Below are 18,458 nucleotides of genomic sequence, written 5' to 3'. Positions count from 1 at the left end.
CTGTTCCAGAAGCTGGTGATTCTGAGGGAAGTTTTCACTACCCTAGATTATTTACAGAACCATCAATGGACTATTTCTAGGTATAGACTGCAACACAGCCTTGAGGAGTGCAACTTTCACACATCTTTCAGCTCTCCGGATAGGAAATTTATCAGCACGGTCTGTGTAAGATTCCTAGCTTGAAAATCCCCTCCGAATTAACTTCAGAAATCAGCAGCTAGCAGAAAGGAAAAGAAGCTTCTCATCTGATTTAATTTGGTTAATTTAAACACTTTACATCACTGTTGTGCCAGAGAGTGAGTGAGACACTCATTGAGGGAGTGGAGAGACTCAGTGAAGGAGGGTAGGTATCCATTGAGCAAAGAGACAGCCAATGACTGAGGAGAGGAAACCAGTAAGGGAGGGGATAGACAACGAGGGAACAACCTGATTTAGGTTACTTTCAAAAGAGCTTAAACAGATTTTGAGCTGATCTGATTGACTTCTTTGAGATCATAATAAATAAAAAATGGATTATTTCTGTTGGTTAGAATAAAGCTAAAATGGAGACATAGAATACATAGAACACAGAACAGTACATCACAGGAACACACCCTCGGTCCACAATGTTGTTCCAAATGAATTACATAGGTAAGTAATCAAATGCCCAACTACTCTAATTCCTTCTACCTACATTTTGCTCGTATCCTTCCATTTCCTGCACACTCATGTACCTAATAGCCTTTTGAAAGTCTCTATTATTTGCTTCCACCATCAGCCCTGGCAGCACATTCCAGGCACTGATCATTCTCTGTATAAAACAAAATGTCTTGCACATCTCTTTTGAAATTAACTCCTGTCACCTTAAATGTATGTCTTCTGGTATTAGAGGTTTCACCCCTGGGGGGAAAAGATACTGGCTATCTGCTCTATCTTTGTCTCATTATCTTATAAATCTCTATCAGATCTCCCTTCAGCCTCTGCTGATTCAGAGAAAACGACCCCAATTTGCTTAACATCTCTGGATAGTTCATGCTCTCTGATCCAGGTAGCATCCTGCTAAACCTCTCCAAAACATTTTTTATAATGGGGTTCCAGAACTGAATGCAATACTCAGATGCGGCTTAGCTAGAATTCTATAAAGCTGCAGCATAACTTCTCAACTCTTGAACTCAGTTCCTCAACCAATAAAGACAAATATGCGATATGCCTTCTTTACCAGCCTATCAGCCTTTCAGAGAGCTATGGACTTGGATGCCAGGATCCCTCTGAAAAGGACTTGTCATTAATAGTGTTAATGTGCCTCTTTACACTTGATTTCCCCAAACGTAACACCTCACATTTGGCCAGGTTTAACTCCATCTGCCATTTCTCTGCCCGTATCCATAGCAGATCTATATCTCACTGAATCCTTTGACAGTTTTCTATATTATCTAGAACATTATCAATCTTTGTGAAGTCTTCAAACTTACTAACCCGCCCATCTACATATTCATCCAGGTCATCCATATATATCACAAACTTTAGCGGTCCCTGTATAATCCTTGCAGGGCTTCACTATTCATTGACTTCCATTGTCTCATTGACCACTAGTCTTCATCTTCAATGGCAAGCCAATTCTACATCAGAACAGTCAATTCACTATGGATCCCTGGCTGAAAGCCCAAGAAGAGTTTATTCATCATGATGCCGGAAAAGCACTAGATTCTCATTCACCTACTCCAGGTGTGTAACATTGTATTGACACACTTTCTGTAGACTCTGGTTCTTAACAAGATCAGGGTTTGAAGACTTCACCACATTCAGACTCATAGAGATTGGGCTATTTGTACTTGTTCATCACTAACGGGGCTAAATTAAAATAAAAAAAAAACATAAACAGGGAATGGTTATCAGACGTTGACTATGGCAGTGAATTGACACGGTCAGTCAGGTCCCATGCATCAAGTTAGGGTGTTGCTTACCCCCCCCCCCAAGAATCTTTAATGCCCCCTGATGACTTTTAATTCCCCCTTAGGACAAGTAACTGCCCCCATTATGAATCACAGGGCCAGGGTTTAATCCGTGGATTATGGGCGGCATAGATCAAACAGCCGTAAAGACTGTGCTGTATCTCTAAGTAAAATTAAAACAAAATAAAATATTAAAGTGCTGGATAAGTGTCCTATGAGGGACCTTGTCAACGTCTTAGTAAAATCTATATAGATAACATCCAGAGCTCGACCCTCATCAATCACCTTTGTCACCTACTCAAAAGTTATCAAGACATGGCTTACCATGCTGACTATCCCTAATTAAAGCATGGTTTTCCAAATGTTTGTAAGTTCTTTCCCTTCTCCAGTAACTTTCCTACCACAAGTGTGAGACTCACTGGTCTGTAGTTTCCTTACTTCCCTTTTTGCAAGCCTCAAGCAGATGATGAAGAATTAAGTCACATGTTTCATATAACCATATAACAATTACAGCACGGAAACAGGCCATCTCGGCCGTTCTAGTCCGTGCCAAACGCTTACTCTCACCTGATCCCACTGACCCGCACTCAGCCCACAACCCTCCATTCCTTTCCTGTCCATATACCTATCCAATTTTACTTTAAATGACAATACCGAACCTGCCTCTACCACTTCTACTGGAAGCTCATTCCACACAGCTACCACTCTTTGAGTAAAGAAATTCCCCCTCATGTTACCCTTAAACTTTTGCCCCCTAATTGTCAACTCATGTCCTCTTGTTTGAATCTCCCCTACTCTCCAAAGAAAAAGCCTATCCATGTCAACTCTATTTATCCCCCTCATAATTTTAAATACCTCTATCCCCCCTCAACCTTCTATGCTCCAAAGAATAAAGATCAAACTTGTTCAATCTTTCCCTGTAACATAGGTGCTGAAACCCCAGCAACATTCTAGTAAATCTTCTCCGTACTCTCTCTATTTTATTGACATCTTTCCTATAAGTCGGTGACCAGAACTGTACACAATACTCCAAATTCAGCCTTACCAATGCTTTGTACAATTTTAACATTAAATTCCAACTCCTATACTCAATGCTTTGACTTATTAAGGCCAACATACCAAAAGCTTTCTTCACCACCCTATCCACATGAGATTCCACCTTCAGGGAACAATGCACCATTATTCCTAGATCACTCTGTTCTACTGCATTCTTCAATGCCCTAACATTTACCATGTATGTCCTATTTGGATTATTCCTACTAAAATGTAGCACCTCAAACTTATCAGCATTAAACTCCATCTGCCATCATTCAGCCCACTCTTCTAACTGGCCTAAATCTCTCTGCAAGCTTTGAAAATCTACTTCATTATCCACAACGCCACCTACCTATCTGCATGCTTACTAATCCAATTTACCACCCCATCATCCAGATCATTCATGTATATGACAAACAACATTGGACCCAGTACAGATCCCTGAGGCACACCACTAGTCACCGGCCTCCAAACTGACAAATAGTTATCCACCACTACTCTTTGGCATCTCCCATCCAGCCACTGTTGAATCCATTTTACTACTTCAATATTACTACCTAATGACTGAACCTTTCTAACTAACCTTCCAGGTGAAACCTTGTCAAAGGCCTTACTGAAGTCCACATAAACAACATCCATTGCTTTACCCTCATCAACTTTCCTCATAGCCTCTTCAAAAAACTCAATAAGATTTGTCAAACATGACCTTCCGCGCACAAATCCATGTTGACTGTTCCTAATCAGACCCTGTCTATCCAGATAATTATATATACCACCTCTAAGAATACTTTCCATTAATTTACCCACCACTCGCGTCAAACTGATAGGCCTATAATTGCTAGGTTTACTCTTAGAACCCTTTTTAAACAATGGAACCACATGATTAATACGCCAATCCTCCGGCACCATCCCCGTTTCTAATGACATTTGAAATATTTCTGTCAGAGCCCCTGCTATTTCTACACTAACCTCCCTCAAGGTCCTAGGGAAATCCTGTCAGGATCTGGAGATTTATCCACTTTTATATTCCTTAAAAGCGCCAGTACTTCCTCCTCTTTAATCGTCATAGTTTCCATAACTTCCTTACTTGTTTCCCTTACCTTACACAACTCAATAACCTTCTCCTTAGTGAATACCAAAGAAAAGAAATTGTTCAAAATCTCCCCCATCTCTTTCGGCTCCACACATAGCTGTCCTCTCTGATTCTCTAAGGGACCAATTTTATCCCTCACTATCCTTTTGCTATTAATATAACAGTAGAAACCCTTTGGATTTATTTTCACCTTACTTGCCAGAGCAAGCTCATATCTTCTTTTAGCTTTTCTAATTTCTTTCTTAAGATTCTTCTTACATTCTTTATATTCCTCAAGTATCTCATTTACTCCATGCTGCCTATTGTTATTGTAGAAATCTCTCTTTTTCCTAACCAAGTTTCCAATATCCCTTGAAATCCATGGCTCTCTCAAACTTTTAACCTTTTCTTTCAACCTAACAGGAACATAAAGATTCTGTACCCTCAAAATTTCACCTTTAAATGACCGCCATTTCTGTATTACATCCTTCCCATAAAACAAATTGTCCCAATCCACTCATTCCAAATCCTTTCACATCGCCTCAAAGTTAGCCTTTCTCCAATCAAAAATCACAACCCTGGGTCCAGTCCTATCCTTCTCCATAATTATATTGTGTTCACTGGACCCAAAGTGCTCCCCAACACATACCTCCATCACCTGACCTATTTCATTCCCTAACAGAAGATCCAACACTGTCCCTTCTCTAGTTGGTTCCTCTATGTATTGCTGCTAAAAACTACCCTGCACACATGTTACAAACTCTAAACCATCCATCCCTTTTATAGTATGGGCTTCCCAGTCTACGAGTGGAAAATTAAAATCTCCCTGAATCACAACTCTGTGCTTACTACAAATATTTGCTATCTCTTTGCAAATTTGCTCCTCCAATTCTTGCTCCCCATTAGGTGGTCTATAATACACCCCTGTAAGTGTTAATACATCTTTCCCATTCCTCAATTCCACCCAAATAGCCTCCCTGGACGAGCCCATTGTTAGATATATCTTCCTCCAGGTATAATTCTTCTTATCCACTACCAACTGCATATTTGGGAAATTAGAAGACAATTTAAAAATAATATTCTAATCTTTATTGGAAGGAATGAACCTGCTTTTGTTAATATGGCCAAATTCTTCACATCATCTGAAATTGAATTACTTCCCATTCTGATAAATTCAACAAACTCAACTGCTTTGTCATTCAGAAGGAACTTCTTCAGCCCGTCAGGATTTCCAGGCAATATTTTGGAAGTAGTCCTCTCATTGCATTTTTTGACTTCCGTGGTTTTGCAGGAAAGATACTAGTTTAAATTTGTTGATCCGGCCAGAATGGATCTCTGTTGCTGCATCTGACAATGCAGCACCACGATTATTGAACACTAAGAGCTAGTTTAGACAGGCTGTAACTGAAGAGGTCTCTCAGAGCCTGTGACCATATATACGGATGCATCCAAAGCTTACACTAGAGGATTTCTTGGAATTGTTGCTAAGTGTTAATGGAGGCTATGCTTGTATGAGAAGGAAGAGAAGCATATTTATAATGGACCTGCTGATGGCATTGTACTGCCTACCACAACTAATATGATGGCAAACACAAGGAAATCTGCAGATGCTGGAAATTCAAACAACAACACACACAAAATGCTGGTGGACAGTGTCACAAAGGGTCTCGGCCCGAAACGTCGACAGTGCTTCTCCTATAGATGGTGCCTGGCCTGCTGTGTTCCACCAGCATTTTGTGTGTGTTGTAATATGATGGCATGTGGTTTTTGTGCTCTATCTTGTTGGCTGCTATGTGAAAGCTAACATAAGATGAGAATTATCTTTGCTTGCTATGACAGCTTCTCCAGTGAGCATGTCATCTTGTGCATGCTGATTCATTAGTCCACATGGGAGATTTTAAGATTCTGAATGAAGAGTCCCTTATGCTGATCTTGATCCTAGATGTTGCGTGACCTGCCGAGTTCCTCCAGCATTTTGTACATCTGATGTTTCATTGCATTATTTTCATTCTCATCTTCAAAGTGACTGTGATCTTAAGAACATATGGCTCCGAAATCAGGAGCAAGTCTTAATGCAAGTTTGAGAAGCTTGCATTTTATTCTCTTCACACTTTTTAAAACATTTGTATAAAGTCGCTGACTGTGGCCTGGACTAGGAAGGAAATGCCAACACCTAGCACATGCACAAGGCATGCATGGACTCAGTTGAATGACTCAGTAGGTATTTCATGATGCAGATTGTGAGAAGCACTGTCAACAAGCACCCCCCCCCTACCCCCCATGCATGAGGCAGGTTCCTTTGATCTCCTGTGATCAGGGTGGTTTTTACTTTGTGATTTCATCAGTTCATCAGGTAGATTGAACTCATTGAAACTCTTTATCATCAATGATTTCAAGGGTGCTGCATCTGTGTCCAAATAGGCAGAATGTAGAACGGGCTGTGCCTTCTGATGGAGGCACACCATTTTCATCTGCGCTCTTGGAGTCTCACTTGTTCCACTCTGTGCATGGTCCTGTGAGGTTTTGCCTGAAGTAACACTCAACTCTTCTCAGGATCCTTCCTTGGAGATCTTCACTGACTTGTTAGGAGCTTTGGTTTAATTGTGTCACCAGGGTATTGGGAGCTTCCCATCTCCCAATCTCTGATATACAGAGACACTGACAACACGTTAACTTTCAATGCCATGTCCTCTGGGGTTAAGGATTGGGAAACCTCTGGATGGACTATTCTGGTTCTGCCTCTCCTGGCATTGTTCTCTCTTTGCAAGAGCATGTGCTCTCTCATTAAAGTGCTCAACAAGTGTTTTTGCTGAGGGTGAGACTAATGGGTGGGAGAAGTGAAGAGGTTGTTGGGAATGTTAATTAATCGGTTATCTCTGTGACATTTCTTTCTTGGTATGAAATGGTGAGAGTTACTTTTCTGCTCTTTTCTCTGTAAGTTGCCCCTCAAGCCACACAACATGCTGACTTAGAAATATATTTTGTTCCTTCACTGTTACAGGGTGCAAATCCCTGGAGCTCCCTCCCAAATGGCAGTGTAAGTATACCCATGCCTCACGGTGCAGCAGTTCACAGCCATCTTCTCAAGGGCTCAGCTGTGAAGCCTAATCCCTTGAATAAATAAAACAAAGCTCAGGAGAAATGACCCCCATGTTTCCTCAGAGCAGCATATACACTGATGTAGTAGCAAAGCTGGAGAAGACTTTATTGTGACACTGATTTTTTGACGAATCCCTTTTAATTCTAGAGTTGATATATCAATTTGTGACTCTAAAGAACATTTGAAACCAAGATGAATTCAAAATAATTTTTCCACTGGTACCTGCTTTGAAAAGGGTTAACAGCAGCAGGCTTCATGATGATTTATTAATGACTGTGAATTGATACGAACAAATAATTATGTAACAAAATTATTCTGTAGTTATCAAACAATGTCTGAGTGTAACAAGCAATATTGTGGGAGTTAGTGAGACCTCCATCTGTGTCCCAAACCAGACTATGAGTCAGTTTTGTTAGAAAAATGTTAATTTATTCATCAGCTGAAAGTGAGATTCTTGAAGATTGATTTACATTGCAGGATATCTGAAGTATGTTTGCAGTATTCACTTGTGTGTGGTTACTGGGAGTCATATCCTCTCCTTCTGTCTTGGTTGACACCAAAGATATCACAATTCTTTTGCAGGAATTAACCGAGGATATGCATAATGTTATTCACTTTGAAGTTAAAAAAGATAAATTGGATTATTTTCTAAACGTCCTTTAGGACACGGCAGGCTGGGAAGATTTAAAAAGAGCTGAGCTAGAGTGGAGTTGCCATTTTGAGAGTGGATGTTGTGAGGTGAAAGTAATGTATTTGAGGTGGAAGTGCTCGGTTGAAGGTTTAAGTACTGAGACTTTTTCTTGAGAGTATTTGGTGAGGATGATGTGAGTCATAAGGTAAGATAGAGTAAGATCTCTTAGTTTCCTCTCTAGTCTTGGTGGTTTAGATATGGCATTTAGGGCAGTTATATGTTCCTCTTTCAGTCTGTGGGAGATCAAAGAAACTACCAGTGTTCCTGGTGAGTTCAAGTACATATGAATTTGAGGTAAAATATTGGCCTGGATAGAGGAGTGTCTAGCCAACAGAAAACCAAGTTGGGATAAATGAGTGATTCCTGGATAGGCAATCAGTTATCAATGAGTTGCCATAAAGATTGTTGCTGAGGACTCAACTATTTCTAATCTATTCTCATGACTTGGATGAAAGGATAGAATGCACTGTAGTCGGATTTACTGATAAATATAAAGGAAGGTAGGTTAACAAGTTTTGAGGAGGGCACAAAGATAATTAAATTCTGAATCTTATGATGATCTACCTACCATGATCTTGGATAAAGAATCTCCTCCCTGAAAATGGCCAAACAAGTAATAGGATGATATCGAAGAGAAGGTGCTTGCTTTCATTGGCTGGGGTATTTCAGAGTCAAGAAGTCATATCGGAATTGTATAAACCTTCGGAATATTATGTACAGTTCTAGTCACCCCATTACAAGAAGGACACAGAGGCTTCAGAAAGGATGCAGAAGAGGCTTACCAGGATGCTCCAGATTAGAAACTATGAGCTATAAGGAGAGGTCGGACCAACTTAAATTGTTTTCTCTGGAGTGTTGGAGGCTGAGATGAGACCTGATTGAAGCATGAGAAGCATCTTCCCAGGGTAGAAATGTCAAGTGCTAGGGGCATGCAGTTTAAAGTTAGGCATGGAAAATCTGAAGGAGATATGCAGAACAAGTTTTATACGCAGAGTATGGTGAGGCCTGGAATGGACTGCCAGGGTAGATGTGACAGTATCATTTAAGAGGCTGTGAAATAGACACATCAATATACAGGGAATGGAGGGATGTGGATCCTGTAAAGACAAAGCAGATTGGGGTGGCATGGGAGCGTAGCAGTTAGCACAACGCATTGCAGTTAACAGTGAGCTGGGTTCAATTCCTGCCATTGCCTGTAAGGAGTTTGTACGTTCTCTCGTGATCAGGTCGGTTTCCTCCCACAGTCCAAAGATGGACTGATGGTACATTAATTGGTCATTGTGATTAGGCCCGTGATTAGCCTGGGGTTAAATCAACGGTTGTTGGGCGGCATGGCTCAAAGGGCCTGAAAGTCCTACTCCACGCTGGATCTCAATAAATAAATAATCAATGATGACAGTGGGAAGTGTGGCCAGCTGCAGCTTCCGACTGACCACCTCAGGAGGTTATCATCAACATCGGCAGGAGCTGTAGTGAGGGGATTATGTCCCCCCCACCCATCTGTGGGTTACCAAAAGGCTGGAGGGTGTCTAATGTAGTGTCCTTATTTAAGAAGAGCTGCAAAAACAAGCCAGGGCATTACACAGTGGTGAGCCTAATGTCAGTGGTGGGAAAGTTACTGGAAGGAATTCTGAAAGACAGGACATATCTAGACTTGGAGATATTGTGGGTGCAAGACCTTTAAGAGATGGGGTGCTCTTAGTGTTTTGTAAAGGTAGTAAGCAATGTGAGAATGCCTAAGGATTAAAAGGAGAAATGAAACTAGCTCCAAGGAATTACATTTAGTTATAATGGCTCTGGGGAGTAATCACAGGAGTACCTCTGGATATATCTGTGGACCAAGTTAAAACTGAGTTGGGGAAAAGTTGTACAATTGTAATGGTTGAAGGGGATTTGTGTTGGAATCGGAGCAGTAGCTTTTCAATGTTGATTAAATTTGATGGAAAAACAGTTGCTGGATAGGGTTAATTTAGGCTATATGAATGATATGGCTTGACTCTGTCAGCCACCCCAAGATGTCTTCAAAGCCAGAAGTTTGGTCATGGAGCAGCTGTGTGTAGGGGTTAAGAAGCAGTGTTTAGATGTGTGGGAGAACATGATTATGGTAATTGCGGAGAAGGTGTTAGCAACTATGGAGGAGAACATATCCCTGCTTATGCAGGGTGTCCTGTACAAAAAAAAGCTGTGGAAGTGCTGTATGTTCAGGTGGAACTGGACAAATCATATGTAGAGGCTCTGCAGAAAGTTCAGAAGATTGTGCCAACGGGACCTATTAATATTCAGAATACAAATAGATTAAAGTCAGTATATAAAGTGTCCAATTGTATAACAAAGGATTTGTTGATTGTTGATATACTAAAGTTTGTCACTTTCATGACAGATGTAGTAAATTGTTAAGCACAAACTAAAAGTAAGACAGAAAAAGTTAAAATTATAACAAAAGCTACAGAAAAGCATGTAAAGGTAAAAGACAACTCTAGACGTTATTAATGGTGCTTTACAAGGGTGGTAAATAATATTCAGACTTCAAAGAGGGGTTGTCAGTGGTTCTATGGGAGGTGGTAGAAGACTTTCTTGAAGAAAAGTACTTGGTGTGCTTGATTGATGCCCAGTAGGTGGTGGTAATGCGCCTTGCGTTGGTCAGCCAACCACCCGTTAAACATTCCAAGAAGGAGGACTGGTAGGTGTGTCAGAAAGAAGGCGTCTGATTTATTCTTGTGTGCGTTTTTTGGTGGTCGATGACTCGTTTGGCTGCATCTCTTTGGTATGCTTTTCTAGTTTGTTAGAATTGTACTTGTGTTTTAAATCCTTTGTCAGTTATAAATCTCCGTTGAGAGTTAAATATGCTTCACTTACAAATAAATTGCTTAACCTCTATGAGCTGGAAGTGTTTTCTCCTTGGGAGTGGAGCTGCGTTTGGGACCTATTACTTGAAAACGTGATTATTCATGGACCCCATCAGGAAAAGACGGAGGTAGTGAAGTAAACTAGCCTTTGGTTGACGAGAGTATAATTTCCCCCAAATCAGGGATTGAACCGGAGGTGGCGGAACTGTGAGATTGTACTTTACCTTCAATGGCACAGTGCTGTTAAAGATGCATACTTCCCAGTACACAGACTGAGCCAGGAGGGGTGGTGGGAGAAATAGAAGTTTCTAAATTAAAATTGCTGGAGGTATGTTAGGATTGAGTATTAGAGGATCTAGAACCAAGGGAGCTTAATGGAGTTCAGATGCAGATCAGTGTGTTGAACTACGTGTGCCTGTCTGGACACGCCCCCTGCTGACTGCTCCTGTGGTTCCTCTCACAGACCCCTGTATAAAGGCGATCTTAGCCTGGGCCAGGCCTCTCAGTCTCCAGGATGTAGTATGGTGGTCACTCACTGCTGGTTCCTTCTTCCAGTCAATAAAAGCCGATATCTCACCTTTACGTCTCAGAGTGAGTTATTGATGGTGCATCAATCAGCCCATGAAAAGTGGTAAGCCAGGCTTGAAGGATTAAATGGCAATCCACTATTTCCATACTACAAACTCACAAGCAATCCATCAGGAAGGGCTTGTCAAAAGATTGGCCAGCGTTTGAACTGTAGAGCTGAGAGTAAAAATGGTGGTTATTCAGTCCAAGTGTGTGGTTCTCTCTCCTGCGAACCAGAATATTGTTGCTTTCAACATTGTTGTCATGGTCCCTTCTGGCAATTGCCTACCTGGCTAGTTACCTCAGGAATTGGGCCACAATCCCCTCGTTTAGTTTCCAATCATTCCCAGGTTCCACTAACTACACACACCTGCTTTCCATCAGCAAATGCAGGATAAAAACCCTGTGATCACAACAAGGAGCTGCCAGTTCGTTGGTTGACTCTGGTGTGAGTAATCTTGTTTCATGGTTCTTAGGGCTGCCGGTTCTAAGTCTAGCATCACTCCTGGATACTGATTCCATGTTCTCTATGTCAAGAATGCCTCCTGACTCTGTCTCTGTGCCTGTGTTCTGCACTTGGGTTTGTCTGCTGTCTCGCTCATGTAACAACTGTACCATTTCTCTTATTTCAGTACTGAGGGGTTCTACACTGTCCAGTGATTCATAAAACCAAAGTTCCAAGTAACCTGTCTGGTGGATATTGAAGCCTCTAGTTCACAATTTGGAAAGGGGGAAGGGGTGTCTGGCCACCATTTATCCCTGAATGAACAGCATATAAACAAGTTGCCCTGCTCGGTACTAATGAGTGCTGTGCCAGATCGTGTGGATCATATCAACTGAAACACACCTTCATGTTGCTTTATTTTTATTTATTTATTGAGATACAGAGCACAGCAGACCCTTCCAGCCCCTTGAGCCCTGCTACCCAGCAACCCTTGATTTATTCCCAGCTTAATCACGGGACAGTTTACAATGACCAATTAGCCTACCAACTGGAATTGTCTTTGCACTGTGGGAGGAAACCAGTGAACCCAAAGGAAACTCATGCGGTCACGAGGAGAGCATACAAACTCTTTGCAGGCAGCGATGAGAATGACAGGTTCTTGTTTTAGCAGTAAATGTGCACTTTTTACCAGGTTTAATGTTAAGTTCATAAATCCTAAACAACTGTCAATTGTTCCATTAAAACACTTAAAATGATCATCACTGGCACCTAAACTGTTCTTCTTTTCTCATGCAGTATAAATTTATTCCTTGGGTGCCTTAGAGGTCTTGCAGTAATGGTACAGGCACAGCCTTCCTGTACATCTGTCATATTTATTTACTGTCAATGACATTATGTTGAAGAGACTATTTTTTAAATTTCTTTGATAGTTTCCCCCCTTAAATAACTTCCACTTTCATAATAAAGATGTCATTAGTCGCAGGAGACTAGCAGTGAAACCACTAATAGTTGTTGACACTTCCTGGAAGCATATTTCAAGATGCTATTTTTCTGTCACTGTTACTTAGCCCCGTCCCATTAGTTTCCTGCACACACTACTGCTTATATCCCCCATGCGGCTGGGGTTAGTATTGTATATATTAGTTATGTGGACTAGAAAGAAGTGGTAATCAACAGTAAACTTTACCAGAATGCTTCTGCTCTACTTATTCAAATCTGAAAGCTTGATCCACACTGAAGAGATAAAAGTATCCTGAGTTAGTCAGAAATGCCCTGAGTGAAATAGATTTGACAGTCCTCTCCTAGCTGATGGTTAAGGTGGAAAATTGGCCCAGATCTGGTGGCAGTGGTTTGTACTCTGAAACCATGTTGCCTGAGGTGGCTCTGATTGTCAGCAAAACCTCACAGATGTTTTAAATCTGGAGCAAAAGTAGGAAATGCTGGGAAACACATTCAGTTGGACAGGCATCATCTTTAGAACGAGAGACAGTGTTAATATTTCAATTTGGAGGTCCCTTATTAGATAGCCTAAAAGGTGAGCTCTGCTTCCTCATTTGTTGTCTGATCTGCCAAATGTTTTCAATATTTCAGTTTGTGGTTATAACTAAGGTATGTTAATGAACCCTGCAGAGTGAAGCATCCAGATCATGGCACGCTGGACTAAATGTCATGGAAATTTCCAAGTAAAAAAACGGCTTGAGAGGGAGAAGATAAAGTCAAATGTTTCAGTAATATGGTTTCAGCATTAAAGTAAAGAGAATTACAGAGGCATGAGAGAGGAGCTAGCCAAAGTTGATTGGAAGGGGACACTAGCAGGGATGATGGCAGAGCAGCAATGGTAGGAGTTTCAGGGGGAAATTCAGAAAGTGCAAGGTGGATACTCCCAAAGATAAAGAAGCATTTTAAAGGGAGGATGATGCAACTGTGGCTAATAAGGGAAGTCAAACACAGCATAAAATCAAAAGAGAAGGCATATTGTACAGTAAAAATTAGTGAGAAGGTAAAGGATTGGGAAGCTTTTAAAAACCAACAGAAGGCAACTAAAATTCATAAGGAGAGAAAAAACTGAACTATATAGATAAGCCAACCAATAATATAAAAGAGGATACCATAGATTTTTATAGATGTATAAAGAGTAAAAGAAAGGTGAGAGTTGATACCAGACTGCTGAAAAATGACATGGGAGAGGTAGTATTGGGGAACAAAGATTGGTAGGTGAACTGAATAAGTATTCTGCATCAGTCTTCACTATAGAAGACTCTAGCAGTACACTAGGATTTTGAGAGTGTCAAGGACAGAAGCGAGTAAAGTTGCCATTACTAAGGAGAAGGTGCTTGGGAAGCTGAAAGATATGAAGGTAGATAAGACACCTGGACCACACCCCAGGGTTCTTAAAGAGGTCACTAAGGAGATTGTGGAGGCATTAGTAATAATCTTTCAAGAACCAGTGGATTCTGGAATGGTTCTGGAGAACTGGAAAACTGCTAATGTCTCTCCACTCTTTGAGAAGGGAGGGAGGTAGAAGAAAGAAAACTATAGGCCAGTTATCATATCTTCAGTAGTTGGGAAGATGTTGGAGTCCATTATTAAGGATGAGATTTCAGTGTACTTGGAGGTATATGATAAAATAGGCCAAACTCAGCATGGTTTCCTTAAGGGGAAATCTTGCCAACAAATCTGTTGGAATTTCTTGAGAGATAATAGGCAGGATAGACAAAGGAGAGTCAGAAGATGTTGCTTTCTTGGGTTTTCAAAGGTCTTTGACAAGGTGCAGCACATGAAGCTGGTTAACAAGATAAGAGCCCATAGCATTCCAGTAAATATTTTGGCGTGGATAGAAGATTGGCTGACTGGCAGAAGACGAAGGAAATATAGGAGGCCTATTTTGTTTGACTGCCAGTGCCTAGAAGTGTTCCACAGGGGCTGACACTGGGACCACTCCTTTTCACACTATGTGTGAATGATTTGGATGATGGAATTGAATTAGCGGAAAGGCCACTATATCAGCAAGACCACCTACAACAGTCTAGCAACTTTGATCAGTTCTGGGTTTGTGCAACTTCAACAAAGCATGGGTCAATTCAGATGATAAGATTACTCAACCTCTCACTAGTCTGCTTGTTGTGTTTGTACAACTACTTATCAATTAAAATAAAGCACACACATAGGCGATGAGATTTAACTGGTGTATTCACAATACAGAGAGAGTAGATTAATGTGCATGTGTAGACAACAGATCAATGCACATAGGTAAGCTGTTAGTCTTCCCTTTGTCTTGCTAAGGGAAGTCATTGCACTAAAAGGAATAGATCCATACATTACACTTCCTCCCCCTTCAGACTGATGTAACTTAAAACTGTATATGTAACAAAACATACAACTTCCCTTTAACAGCTTTCACAATCAACATGCTTTCACAGTAACAGTCCATAACTAACTTCACTATACTGGAGATTTAGTCTTTTGGGTAGTGCTCTGTTTCTTTCAGGATATTGCTTTTGGACCTGTGGTGAGGCATCATATTTGGCAGCTGTCTTGTCATAAGTAACTTTCTCTGTTGCGGGTGTTGCGATGCTGTTAGTGACATGATCATCACTGAGAGGTAATTCCGGGGTTGTAATGTGTCCATCTTGTTGGATACAGTCAATTCAGGTGTGTTCTTTGACTGAGTATCCAGTATCTGGTCCACAAGACATCTCCATGTATGATCTCCAACATCCACCGTGTACATCAGTGCCCAGTTTTTATAGCTATCCTACTGTGTGTCCATTTGTCTTCTCAGTAATCACATGCTAGGACTTTCTGCCCATCCTCGAAGCTCCTTGCTGCTTCACTTGGCAACTGGCTGAACTCTTCACTTCTTCACTTCCCTCCATAAATCTGTTTTCAAGAGATCTTCATTTCAGATCTCTGCTCATGGACAGCATTGCAGGTGTTTGATTTGTTGTTGCATGAATGGAGTTATGATACACAAAAAGGAAATTGTCCACCTTGTGCCGTAGAGGAATATCCTCCTTGTCCATAGTTTTAATAGATTTCAAGAAGGTTTGGACAAACCTTTCAGCTAACCCATTTGTTTCTGGGCAGCGAGAACTTGATATGTTTGATAACATTTTTTTTCATAAATAGTCTGAACTCTTCTGACGTGCATTGTGGTGATTGTCACTCATAATTTGTTCAGGTAAGCCTTTTCTGGTGAAGATAGTCCTCAGAGAGTGAATAGCCTTTTCTGATGTGTTTGATTTCATTGGTATGGCCTCCGGCTACTTCGAATAAGCAATCAGAAATATGGAATCCATGAATGGCCCAGCAAAGTTAATATGCACACTTTGCCATGCTGAAAATGGCCACTCCCCCAGGTGTAATGGCGCCTGTGGGGTGCATTTTGAACTTTGTGGCATCTTGAACAGCTTTCGGTCAAGTCTTCAATCTATCTATCTATTCCCGGCCACCACACGTAGATCTGTGCGAGACTCTTCATCTTGACTGTACCCAAGTGTCCTTCATGCAGCTTCACTAGGACTTGGGTGCACAGTTTAGAGTTGGTCTCATCTCACTGAGAACTCTGGAAACATAGGATTACCTTGAGCTGGCCATCCTTGCGTGGTGATGTCATAGACTTCTGACAATGTCGAGTCATTCCTTGTTTCTCTTTGTCTTTCAGAATTTGTGATCAGCAACTGGCCCACCATTGCATTGTGAAACACTTCTAGAGGTTCACAGCATGAAGACTTCTCTTTTTCATTTGCCAATAATGGGAGATGTGACAAGCCATCAGCATTGCTGTGTTGTTTGGTACCCTTTAACTCTATGTCACAAGAGTGGGCTCCTAGGAAAAGTGCCCAGTGTTGTAACTAGGAAGCAGTCATCACTGAGATTTCCTTCCTGGGATTGAAAATGGTCATAGGGGGCTGGTGGCTGGTCACTCAAATGAAGTTTTGTCAGTAGAGGTAGTGGTGGAACTTCTTTACTCCCCTTACTAGACTAAGGGCCTTTCGGTCAATCTGTGCACAGTTGTGTTCTGTGCTTGTCAGTGATCTTGAAGCAAATGCAATTGGACGTTCAGTTCCATCTTTCATAGTGTGTGACAAAATGGCTCCAATGTCATAAGGGGATAGACAATAGACAATAGGTGCAGAAGTAGACCATTCGGCCCCTCGAGTCTGCACCGCCATTCTGAGATCATGGCTGATCATTCACTATCAATACCCAGTCCCTGCCTTGTCCCCATATCCCTTGATTCCCCTATCCATCAGATATCTATCCAGCTCCTTCTTGAAAGCATCCAGAGAATTGGCCTCCACCGTCTTCCGAGGCAGTGCATTCCACACCTCCACAACTCTGGGAGAAGAAGCTCTTCCTCAACTCTGTTTTAAATAACTGACCTCTTATTCTCAATCCATGCCCTCTGGTACTGGACTCTCCCAACATCTGGAACATATTTCCTGCCTCAATCCTATCAAATCCTTTAATTATCTTAAACGTTTCAATCAGATCCCCTCTCAATCTCCTCAATTCCAGCGTGTACAAGCCCAATCTCTCCAATCTCTCTGCGTAAGACAGCCCTGCCATCCCAGGAATCAACCTAGTGAATCTACGCTGCACTTCCTCAATTGCCAGTATGTCCTTCCTTAAACTGGAGACCAAAACTGTACACAATATTCCAGGTGTGGTCTCACCAGGGCCCTGTACAAATGCAAAAGAACATCCTTGCTCTTGTATTCAATTCCCCTTGTAACAAAGGCCAACATTCCATTTGCCCTCTTCACTGCCTGTTGCACTTGCTCATTCACCTTCATTGACTGGTGAACTAGGACTCCTAGGTCTCTTTGCATTTCTCCCTTACCTAACTCGACACCGTTCAGACAATACTCTGCCCTCTTGTTCCTGCTTCCAAAGTGGATAACTTCACATTTATTCACATTGAATGACATCTGCCAAGTATCTGCCCACTCACTCAGCCTATCCAAGTCTCCCTGTATTCTCCTAACGTCCTCTTCGCATGTCACACTGCCACCCAGTTTAGTATCGTCAGCAAACTTGCTGATATAGTTTATATAGATGCATCACATGCCAGTCTGATGGGCAGAGATGGGTCATAATGGGTGAGTAGTTCACCTGATGTTATCAGTCTCGTTGTTTCCTTGAATGCCCTTTCACATCTTTCTGATCACTCCCACTTTGTTCCTGTCTGCAATAGTGCACACAATGGATGAAGCACTGTAACAGCGTTTGGGAGAAATTGGTGGTAGTAGTTTACAAGGCCAGGTATGACCTGAGTTGTGACACATTGTCCCGATTGGGTGCCTGTAGCACTGCTTCAACCTTCTCTTGTGACTTATGTAAGCCAGGCTTGTCAATGACATGTCCACAATATGCAATTTCATTCTTGAAAAACTCACATTTCTCTCTCTTTGCACGCAGATCATACTCACTCAGCCTTGTAAACACTTTACAAAGGTTCTGGATGTCATGGTCCGGATCGGTTCCCCTTTAAATTTAGTTAGGTTGCGATCCGGACCATTGACGCCATGTTCCCTTCTAATTCCGTTTCACGCATCCCTTGAGCTTGGCAATCAAGGTAATCTACCCTGGACCCGAACCGGTAGCTTATAAGCCCTTGGCCTTAGCCGTTCAGGGCGAGAGTGTTAAGAAGCCTTCGCAAGTCACCACCGTTGCTACGACAAGCCAGAGTGATCCAGCCCGCATCGGAGTACCAGCAATTAGCCTTCCGTCGCCAGAGTGGGTCCGGGCAAGGTCAATCTACCAGGG

The sequence above is a fragment of the Hypanus sabinus genome, chromosome 27, assembly GCF_030144855.1.
Source record: "Hypanus sabinus isolate sHypSab1 chromosome 27, sHypSab1.hap1, whole genome shotgun sequence".
NCBI classification, from domain to species: Eukaryota; Metazoa; Chordata; class Chondrichthyes; order Myliobatiformes; family Dasyatidae; genus Hypanus; species Hypanus sabinus.
Note: the sequence above shows the minus strand (reverse complement) of the source record.